Source organism: Cibotium barometz, chromosome 53 (assembly GCF_041138505.1).
Source record: "Cibotium barometz isolate CiBa-2024 chromosome 53, ASM4113850v1, whole genome shotgun sequence".
Lineage (NCBI taxonomy): Eukaryota > Viridiplantae > Streptophyta > Polypodiopsida > Cyatheales > Cibotiaceae > Cibotium > Cibotium barometz.
The window spans coordinates 12714246-12726574 of NC_141098.1; positions in this window are offsets into that span (position 1 = coordinate 12714246).

Consider the following 12329-nt stretch of genomic DNA (forward strand, 5'->3'; position numbering starts at 1 on the left):
TGGGCATGTGCATTTGCTTGGAAGGAAAGCCCTAGCACATGGGGAGGGTTGGAGATGGCTTAAGAGGATCTCTCTTCCTCATGCCTGGCTAATGCTGAAAAATATGCATAATTACAATGTGCAGATCCTCACATTTGTTGCAAGTGGAGGTGGCTATTAGCCACAACAATTTTCACCACCTAGCGACGTAAACCACGTGCCCCTGTTTAGTCAGTGTATCTACCAGCTTCATATTATGCTTCAGTGAGTTCGCTGGGTGGAGCCAGTGATATGTACTTTCTGGGTCATGGCTTTGTCTGCTAAATGTAGATTTTGGGAAGGCCAAGAGTTGTTGCTATCGATGTTGAATTATAGATGCACATGCTATCTAGTATCAATGAAGGGGAGTTTGTGCGAATGTTACACAAGCAACCACCCTAATCTCTAAAAACTAATCACTCCCAAAGAAAAGTTTTATACAACTTGATTTTGATGTCATCTGAAGCAAAGATGCTGTTTCTACAACGGTTGTTGACTTTGCCCTCCCTTACAGCTTCTTCTTCCAAGCCAAGTTGCTGAATGTTGAATTTGCCTTCATTTATGCCTGCCTGGTTGAAGCTTGAGCTATATTTCCTAAGATGTCATGATGTTGCAAAATACATCTCTCCTTTAGAGAACAAGGAAGAAACTAAAATTACCTTACAGCACTGGCTAATTGCAGAGAAGGGATGAGCTCAAGAGAGTGGTTGGCATGAAGGTCTTGTTTTGAACATTGGTCAGAGATTTATTGCTGATGACCAACAAATTTCAAGAGAGTCAATACTCCATTATTTATTTGCAAACCCACACACTTAACAGGTTGCAGAAAATTTAAACAAATTTGATTGACAACAAAACTATGCATCAAAAAGTCCAAAAGTTGTTAGTTAAAAAATGGATCATTTCAATTACTCAAAATTTATAAATAAGGGATTTTTATAATACCCCCTTGAAAACATTCGATGTACAGATTTTCCATAGAGTGAACCCTTGGAGATCTCTTCTCTCAAATAAGTCTACCTCTATTTTTATCATAGTGCAAAGAAACCGAGATCTCTTCTCTCAATTAAGTCTACCTCTATTTTTATCATAGTGCAAAGAACTTTAAAAAATACACCCCTTTTGTAAATTTAGACTCACAATTGGAAAAAAAATACACCTTCTATAAGAATTGTTTCATGTTTCAAACTTCTTGACTACATATATATATGAATGTTTTTTTGTAAGTTCATAAGAAAATAAATTCCCTTCTATGAAACTAACAATTTTTTATGGTGACCCCAAGATGCATACTTTTAAAAAAACCATTAATACAATGTCCAGCCCAATATGTTTAATTTTTCATCTATAAACATTAACAATCAATTCTAGGAAGGCTACCCTCATGTTATCTAGTTTAGTTATCATAAACAAGGTACACTATAAAACATTATACAATCCACTAGCATCTCTTAAAAGAAGACAAGTAGCATTCACTTGTTTAGAAGCAAGTCTTACTTAGTGAGATGAGCCACAAGAAGCAAGATATCTACAATCTCTGTATAAGTATGGCAAACATATACTGGTGTTTTCAAAGCTCATGGTTGTAATAAATTGATAATGACATGCTAGTATTTACAAGGGGGGATTATTGCGGCATTGTGGTGGGTGGATTCTCAATATAAATGGACTGGGAGCTAGATTATGAAAGGATTGGGGGAGGAGAGAGAGCTTCAGCTCTTGTAAAGCGCGCACACACACACACACATGTTGAAATTTGAGCATAATGATGAGCTATGGTGGATCAAACACTAGAATCAACATGATTAACAAAGTGATTAGTAAATGATTAAGATGTAATTAGTGAATAATTAGCAAATAGATTAATGTAGGCATGGATACTCAAAAACCAGCAAATTCTCATTAGGGCTATGCCTCAATTTATAGAGTTTACATCAAGCATCTAATCCCATTGATTTCTCCATGATTCACTCCCAGAATATCTCCACCTTTTGCCTGATTCTCTCCACCTCTTCTCTTTTCCCTGAATATCTCCCAGAATATCTCCACACTCCTAAATTCCCTCATGCTACCCTTTATTCGCTCCCAGTAGATTCTTCTCACCTTTTAACAGGTTCTTTCACATTTACATCTTCTCTTTTACAACCTCTATCCAAGAGCTTGTTCCCACACACACCCTATTCACTTGTATATTTCAACACCTCCCCTCAAGTGAATAATCCTAGCACACCTAGACCCTATACCAAGTTTGCCTCCCCTTACTTGCGACCAGTGTCTACTCCTCCCCTAAACTCCATAGTCCTTGACACTCTCTCTCTTTATGTGTCCAAGGCTACTATAAGTGCTCGCGACCTTGACTAAAGTGCTCACACATACATCTACCACTTGGCCTACATCATCGGTGGCTCACAGGTGGTTTTACTTTATTGGGGCAGGTTACATTGGGTTGTGGGGTCTCTCTCTCTCTCTCTCTCTCTCTCTCTCTCAGAGATTTTCACATGGCTCCTTACTCTTTGGAGCCTCACATCTTCTCTTGTCTTCAGTCTTCTTCTCGTGGCAACATCTCTCCACGCGTCCGTCTCTTCTTTCAGTCTTCTCGGGGCAGCTTCTCTTCTCGGGGCAGCTTCTCTTCTTGTGGCAGCTTCTCTTCTCGTGTCCATGTCTTCCTTCAGATCTTCTTCTCGGTGTGGATCCTCTTCTTGGGAAGAGATATTCTTCTTCTTTCATGGCTAGGGCCATGAGCTCGTCCGTCAGGTCATTTTGCTCCATGTGAGCAACATGTTTCAATGTTTTGCTGACAGTTCCTTTGGGCTTTTTATGTTTATCTTGTATCAATATGGAATGCAAACCCAAATTTATGCGGGAGGTCTTACCTCTTGCCTTATTCTGGACAAGGACAGTGTCTGTTCCCATTTTTACACTGATGTAATGTGCCCAATACATAATGCGTAAAGCATTCATTCTCATGCACATTCCAAATGCAACTCTGGCTGTGAATAATCTTGTATTTGAGTGAGATTTACAGGCATTAACCAAAGGTTAAATGCAAAATGATGATTTTCACAATTTTATCAGCATAATTTTACCACAAATTACATTAAATTAAGGGTAACCAATTTTACCAGAAATTACATTAAATTAAGGGTAACCAATTTGTACGGGATGGTTGGAGTATCAAACCAACTCCCATTTGCAATCTGAAGTTATAAGGATCTGTATCAGATACCTAATGGTTAATTTGAACCCTCAATTGTACCAAAATATAGTGATTAGTACTGATTAATCACTGATTAGCAAATTAATGCTCTGTTTTGTGTGCAGAAAACAGAGTATGCGGGGAGTCCAGATCTGGTGCCTTCCACTTCAAATGAGCTTAAATGCTTTCAAAGGCATCAATAGCAATGAGTCTAGTAGAGGATTAAGCCAAGAAACACAAGATTTGACCAAATATTGAAAGCTTAATCTCTGTTTTACCAAAGTCACCTGCAGATTTGATGAAGAGCTTGGATCTCACTGTAGACTTGATGAAATTGATTTCTGTCTTCACCAGCTTGTAGAGCATGCTTGATTACCCCTTGTGCTAAGAGGAATTAGAAACATTTGAACTGTGCTTGAAGAAATCTCCATTCTGCTTCAGAAAAACGGTGCCCCTTCATCTGCGAAAATCAGCGCTGATTCGTGGCGGTTTGCTGCATTTTTTGCATAGGCTTGAAGCCAAGGATGTTAGCTAGCTAGTGGTAAAAGCTTTTGCCCTAATTTGATGTGTGCAAGATGCTAGAGATCCTCCACTGGCTGGGGGTGAAGGGGAAGGTGAAAAACTCACTAAAAATTGATTTTTTTGCTAAGTACCTACTAATCCTAATTAATTAACTAATGGGCTCATAAATCTGATTGATTCTAGGCATGGCTCTGATACCATGTTGAAATTTGAGCATAATGATGAGCTATGGTGGATCAAACACTAGAATCAACATGATTAACAAAGTGATTAGCAAATGATTAAGATGTAATTAGTGAATAATTAGCAAATAGATTAATGTAGGCATGGATACTCAAAAACCAGCAAATTCTCATTAGGGCTATGCCTCAATTTATAGAGTTTACATCAAGCATCTAATCCCATTGATTTCTCCATGATTCACTCCCAGAATATCTCCACCTTTTGCCTGATTCTCTCCACCTCTTCTCTTTTCCCTGAATATCTCCCAGAATATCTCCACACTCCTAAATTCCCGCATGCTACCCTTTATTCTCTCCCAGTAGATTCTTCTCACCTTTTCACAGGTTCTTTCACATTTACATCTTCTCTTTTACAGCCTCTATCCAAGAGCTTGTTCCCACACACACCCTATTCACTTGTATATTTCAACAACACACACACACACACACACACACACACACACACACACACACACTCACAATAATGGATAACACACACAAAAAGATGGAAGGCTAAAATCTTCTTCTCCTTGTTGCTCTCAAAAAGAGGTCTACAAAGGATAAGTAAAAACCAACATAAGTACTAGGTGTAGTTCAGCTGTAGAATCACTCAGTTGGACTAGGTAGGTGTAGTTCAACGGTGTAGTTCAACTGTAGAATCACTCAGTTGGACTAGGTAGATGTAGTTCAGCTGTAAAATCACTCAGTTGGACTAGGTAGATATAGTTCAGCTGTAAAATCACTCAGTTGGACTAGGTAGGTGTAGTTCAGCTATAGAATCACTCAGTTGGATTAGGTAGATGCAATCCAGCTGTAAAATCACTGAGTTGGACTAGGTAGGTGTAGTTCAACTATGAAATGACTGACGAAACGAAGATTTGTCGTGTGTCACGCTAGAGGTATACATGTGGAACAGTCACCCACACTAGTCATAAGTGTTAGCTTGTGTTGAGCTTGACATCTCAACACTCCCTCAAGCTCAACTCCATCTCCAAGACTTTAAGCATAGTGCGAAATCTGCTGTTGGAATTAGGGTTAGGGTTGTAACAATGCACACACACAAGATAGAGAAGCTTAAGAGCACACAAACTCACTAGAATAGAATAGAATGAACAAATGTGTGTCAAATACAAAAGATAAGTACATACCCCAAAATGAGTAGATAAGAGGGTGTACATACGCATGGGGGAAAAAACCTCCTAGTGAGGGGAAAAGTGCCTCGACGGTCCTAAGTGTGTTCACACACATCACTACCATATAATGCTACAAATCTCCCTTGGAGTGATGTTGTGAACATGTACGTGGTATGGCCAATCAATCCTGAAAAGACAGTAAGCCCAAAGCTTTATGAAAAGCTTCAAACTTTTCACGAGGAAGAGCCTTCGTGAATAAATATGCCATGTTGTCATGTGTAGGCACATAGACCAAGTTGATCTCTACTGCCTGCAGAGAGTCTTTCCCTGACATAGTGGTAATGCACCTCAATATTCTTAGTGCAAGCATGAAACACTGGGTTCCTCACAACTGCTAATGCGCTCTGGCTGTCAGTGAAAATCGTAGTGTTAGCCAACACCCAAATCAGCCATAAGACGTCTAAGCCACACACACTCAACTGTAGCTATAAAAGTTACCATGTACTCAGCTTCACGCTTCTTGCTGAGCCATGATATACATGAATCACCAAGGCGAAAGAAAAACCCACTAGTGGATATTGTGTGTCATAACATCTAGCCCAATCTGAATTACTGAAAGCATGCAGCTGTGACTCACCCTCCTTTGGATAAAATAATCCAAAATACTGAGTACCCTATAAATAGCGAAAAACTCAATCGGCTCAACATGAGACCGCATATCTGGCCTCATGTTGCACACATAAAGAAGGGATCCAACAGCCTGCTGATACAAACTAGCATCAAAAGAGTCTCCTGCATCTTGAAGACTAAGTCGAGTACCTGTCTCCATAGGTGTAGCCACAGGTTTACAGTCTTCAAGATTAAACCTCTTCAATAGCTTCTGTATATATTTAGACTACAGCATAACAATGCCATCATTGCGTTGCATAAACTGAATCCCCAAACAGTAATGCAAGGGCCCCAAATCTGACATCTCAAATGATGATTGCAAATCAGCCTTAAAGACTGAAATCTGATCTATATCGGGTCCCGTGAGCAACATGTCATATCAACGTATAGAACGATGACCAAAAATGTGTCCTTACTCCTCTTCACATAGAGGGTACTCTCTGTTGGACTGTTGCAAAAATCATTTGCAACCAAGTATGCATGAATCTTCTCATACCATGCTCTAGGAGCCTGCTTAAGGCCATAAAGAGCCTTTTTCAACTTGCATACTTTAGACTCTTCTCCTTTCACAACAAAACCAAGAGGCTATAATACATACACCTCCTCATGTAAATCACCATTCAAGAATGTATTCTTAATGTCTAATTGATGTACATTCCACCCATGATGTGCTGCCAAAGCAATGAGACACCTAATGGTAGTCATACAACATGTGGGTGCAAAGGTCTCATCATAATCAATGCCATTTTGCTGGCCATACCCCTTTGAGTCTAGCCTTGTAGCAATCAATGCTACTATCTGCTTTGCATTTTAACTTGTAAACCCACTTAGTACCAATGGCCTTCTTGAGGTAGATCTGTCAAATACCAAGTGTCATTCTTGATGAGTATAGAGTTATACTCATCCTGCATAGCATGCATCCAATGATCATCATCCTATATGCTTCCTCAAAGGAAACAGGTTTCTCCTCATTACATAAAGTAGAAATGAGAACATGATCCACATGAGAATAATCTGCATGATGAGAACCTGCACGAGTTCTGCTAGGTAAAGGAGCTACCAACTTGCTATCCCTCAATGTCTGCACAAGCCATTTTGGCATATGCCTAGATTCTTCCATGGCTGCTCTCTCCTCGTCCACTACATCCTTAATAATTGCCTCATCAAAAGGTTGATTTGCAGGTTGATTTTGCATCTACAAAGGCTGAATTTTAGCACTTGGTTGAGCATTCAGTTGCTCTACATATGGCTGCACTCCATTAAACAAAGATAGGAACGAATCAAACATGTCCTATGAGCATACATTCTACTGTTTTTTGCATGGGTTGAACTGAGTTTTCGACAAAAACATCTCTACTTACCAAAATCCTCTTTGAGGCCAGATGGTAGAGTCTATATCCCTAGCTTTATGAACTGTATCCCACAAATATGGATTTAATTGCCTTATCATCAAGCTTACTATGTTGTTGCTGAGGTATGAGAGCATAAGCAAGACAACCAAAAACATGCAAATGAACCACAGAAGGCTTCTTGCCATGCCAAGCTTCATAAGAAGTTTTAGACTGCAAGGCCTTGGTAGGGCATTTGTTCAACACATAGTTTGCGCACATAGTTGCCTCTAACCAAAAACCATGAGGTAGATCTTGGGCTTTCACCATACATCGTGCCATCTCCATGAAAGACATGTTCTTCCTCTCAACCACACCATTTTGTTGAGGTGTGTATGGCACTGTACATTGATGCCTTATGCCTTTTTCAGTCATATATGCATTAAATTCCTTGGACATATGCAAACTTTACATTCACATGCATTCTCAGCCATGAATACAAAGTGCTTAAAGCACATAAAAACCTCTGACTTCTGCTTTAATGGATACACCCAGCTATATTTGGAGTAATCATCAATAAAAGTGATAAAGTAGAGATATCCCCCAATAGATGGTGTCCTCATAGGACCACATACATCACTATGTATAAGCTGTAATTTCTTAATAGCTCTCATAGATCCATCCTTTGGAAATGATGTTCGATGCATTTTACCAAGAATACACCCCTCACATACGTGTCTAGTAGGGGTCTTAAGAGTTGGCAACTCAGACACCATATCATGCCTTTGAAGGCATAACAAACTGCCATAATTCAGATGGTCAAATCATGCATGCCATAATTATGCATCACTCACAGCACGAGTTGTAGAGATTGAGCAAGCATCATGCTGCAACTTCTCAAATACATCCATCTTGTAGAGGCCATGAAACAAGGTACCTGAGACAATGATAGAATAACCATCATTTCTATCATGAACTGTACATCTGTCATCCACAAATTTCACCATCAAGCCTGACAAGGCTAAGGCTGATAAAACTAACAGCAAGTTCTTCTTAATGCCTACTGGCACATATAAAACTTTAGAAAGAGTAAATGTGCCCCCATTTGTAGTAGTGAGCATAACTCTACCAACTCCTTTGATAGGATAGGAGGAACCATTTGCACATGTGATGGTTCTTGCACTTAGGACATATTCCAGAGATGAGAACAAATTTTTTTGTGAAGTAATGTGCTTACTAGCACCATTGACAAAGTACCAAGCATCCGATTCTGCCATTGACATGCATACATCATGAATAGAAGGGTCATAACTGCAATGTACAGTCCATGCCCAATCATCTTGAGCAAAACTTATAGATTCCTTCTTCTCTCTGCACTTGGTGCAGATGCATCAGCCAGCCATGCCCGATTCTTTCTTTTTTTCCTTCTCTAGTCTTTTCTTGCATTCATTTATGTAGTGCCCCGGTTTCCTGCAATAGTGACGCTTGCCCTTCTTTTTAGGCTTATCACCTTCTTTCTCTACTGCATCCTTACCTAAGGATTCTCATTTTGGCTTATAGCCACCATGCAAAGAAGCTTTACCTTTGCCTTTCTGACTGGCAATAAAATTTTGGTCACCAACTCGCATATAACAGATCTGTTTTTGCCTAGACTGATCTTCCTACAGAGTACTGAAACTAGCTCATCAAATGTAAGGGCATTTGTATTTTCCTTCATGAGTCTAAGGGTAGAAGCAAAACTTTGATAAGAATCTGGCAATGCATTGAGAACTGTGGACACCAATGTACTATAAGGATATATCTCATCCACACTAGCGAGCTACTCCTTAAAATCTTTGAACTTGGTCAAGAAGTTGTCCATTGAGTCTCCCTCATTCATGTGCTCAAACTCCAACTGTTTGCACATATATGCAATGCACCTAGTATAATATGCAACAAGTGCATCCCATGCCTGTTTTGAAGTCTTACATGACCAAATATGAGGAATAATGCTTTGCTTTATAGAAAGTGCAAGCAATGCATGTGCCTGTGCATCTCTTCCATCCCATCTCGTTTGAGCAGCAGTGGAAGGTACTGGTGGTGTGTTGGGGCCACAGCCCCAATAGGGGGAATCCTCACTCACACGACTCTCAATGTAAGAAGATAAAGAATCAACAAAGAAGAAGAGAGATAACTGTTGTATATCATTGCTCGACACAATAAATGAATATAAAGAGGCATTGTGCCCCTTCGTGCCACACACACACACCCATTGGCACCACCTCTTAGGCTAAGGGTACATTTCCACTTGGCACACCCCCTACACTTGGCATGCACAGTGGACTGCGCAAACCCACAGTGTCCAAGGATCCCTTGAAGTCAAATGGCAAACATATGTGCAAGTGCATCAAAGTCGTACAATCATTTTGGGCATAGCCGATGCAGAGAACCTTGTGAGTGCATAAGTGAAAATGTTGACATATAATGAAGAAGCTTCAAACTGGTACATGATGTAGCTTTTGCCAGTTCACCCCGCAACAATGATGGTACCCGCATCAAACTGCAACCATCCTCAACAAGCCGCAGCATCTTCTCACCTGCATCTCCGCAAATCACCATTTGCCGTAATGAATCAGCCTCAGTGTAGGCGCTCCATCCGAACTTCTGATCCGGTATGTCCCTCATCATCGCATAAGGCTTCATTTAGAGAATTACTTGGAGAAGACCCTTGGCTTACAAGTATCCTGCAAGTATTAGAAGAGGGTACAAGAGGAATATGGCACACAAGCTTCCTCAAGAATGGGCCAAGCCATCCCTCTACGCTGCATCACTTTGCATCTCCAAATTCTGCAACAAGGTGAGCACACTGCACTCATCCATACATGTAGGCTTTGACCATATGGCTGTACTCTAGACTCTGAGCATGGTGTTCTATTGCTAGCATGACAAAATTGAACCCAGATGCCATGTTGCTGCCCGCATGATCACCTGGATGGCTCCACACTCTGTTGTTGACCCGGATCACAAGACCTTGCTATTTGTATGACGATGCTTAGACTCCTTTGTTAGCCATCGCTTTGCTGCATATCGATTGGATCCTTTATTTCGCTGCTCTTTGGCCACTCTGAACTCATCCCGTGCAGTGCCACATGGACCACCAGCCCGTTAGACATGCAGCTGCATTCTGCACCCTTTGACTTGGCCCTTTTGACGACTACTAGGCTAGGCTCTAGAATCCCATTCAGGACCACTGTAGGCAGCCAGCTGGCGGATCTTGATCTTTGGCTAGATTGCAGCAGCGTGACAGGCAATTCCCAATCAACCGCATTTCTTCCATCACATTACTTCGGGTTTCTAGAATTGCGGCACCCCTTCACTAATAGCACAGGGACGTAGCAATTGCTCGCCAACAGCAATTGGCAAGGAACCATCGGTTCTTCCATTTGATCACCAAGGGCAGTAGGCTCATCTCAACTATGTGGTCGCCATGTGTTGGGGCCATAGCCCCAACAGGGGAAATACTCACTCACATGACTCTCAATGCAAGAAGATAAAGAATCAACAAAGAAGAGAGATAACTGCTATATATCATTGCTTGACACAATACATGAATATAAAGAGGCATTGTTCCCCTTCGTGCGACACACACACACCCATTGGCGCACCACCTCTTAGGCTAAGGGTATGTTTCCACTTGGCACACCCACTACATGGTGCATGTGGAGGAGCCACATCTATATCAGATTCTACTTCAAATGTACCTACAACACCTGGTTGCACTAGTAATTGTGAAACAGGACGAGTTTCACTACCACTAACCACATTCCAAAGGCCTTTAGAACCCGTACATGCCTCATCATATAGGACCACAATGGGTAGCTAGTCCCATCAAGCTTTTCCTCAGCAGATAACACGTTGAATACATCACTACTGCCAACCATGGCTGTCTACCAAATGCAAAATCTTTCAACACACTGCAAGTACTCATCAGTATTCACTTCCGTGAATGCAACTCCGGATGGCTGCCAACTCTGACTGAATCACTTGTGTATGAAAAATAACATAGAGTAGAGAAAAGAGTGTTACCGGACGACGGGCGAAAGTATGATGGTCGATATTGTTGAAGACACTGTAGATCCTACTGTGCACAGCCCAAACACCCAAAATCAAGCAAAACCAATCTAAAAGGACGTCTCTTGAGAACATCTGCAAAAACCTTGCGGTGCCCGAAACGTGCCCGAAACGTGCCTGAATCGTGCCACGGACCCCAAAAATTACGTATACTTTGTATACAACACACTGCAGTATATACCTTCTTCTCCTAAGAGGGTATCTCAATCGGAGACAGAAAAATAGGGTTGTCAGGGAGGCAAACTACTAGATCAAGTGTCAAGAAAGCTAGCTCTGATACCAATTGTTGGAATTAGGGTTAGGGTTGCAACATTGCACACACACACATGATAGAAAAGCTTGAGACCACACAAACTCACTAGAATAGAATGAACAAATGTGTGCCAGATACAAAAGATAAGTACACACCCCAAAATGAGTAGACAAGAGGCTGTACATACACACGGGGGAAAAAACCTCCTAGTGAGGGAAAAAGTACCCCAACGGTCCTAAATGGGTTCACACACATCACTACAATATAATGGTACATCTGCGAAGCTTCTCCGCTCCCAAGGCCTTGGTGAAAGTATTAGCTACATACTTCTCTATACTGATGTACACGAGATCAACATCTCTTGCCAAGCCCTTCTCTCTGATGAAGTGATAATGGACCTCTATGTGTTTGGTCCGTGCATGACCATGAAACATGCATTCCTTTCCAACTGTATGCTACTAAGGTTGTCGCAATAAATGACAACTTGCTTGTCCACATGTAGCCCCAAATCTTCAAGTAGCTTATGTAGCCAAACTACCTCACATGTTGCCATCTCGCAGCACCCTTGTACTCTACCTCACATGCTACCATCGTAGTACCCATGTACTCTGCCTCTGTACTCAACAAGGCAAGTATAGCTGCTTCTTACTACTCCAAGTAGCAGCACCACTCCCAAAGGAAAACATAAACCTGCTAGTAAATCTTCTATCCAAGATGCTACGAGCCCAATCTGCATCAGTGTATCCATACACTTGCACTTGTATACCAGCATCATAGAAGAGACGATAATCCATTGTGGACCTCACGTAGCATAGTGTGTGCGTCACACTATCCAAATGTGGCTTTTGATGAGAGGAACCAACATAAACTGACTCTACC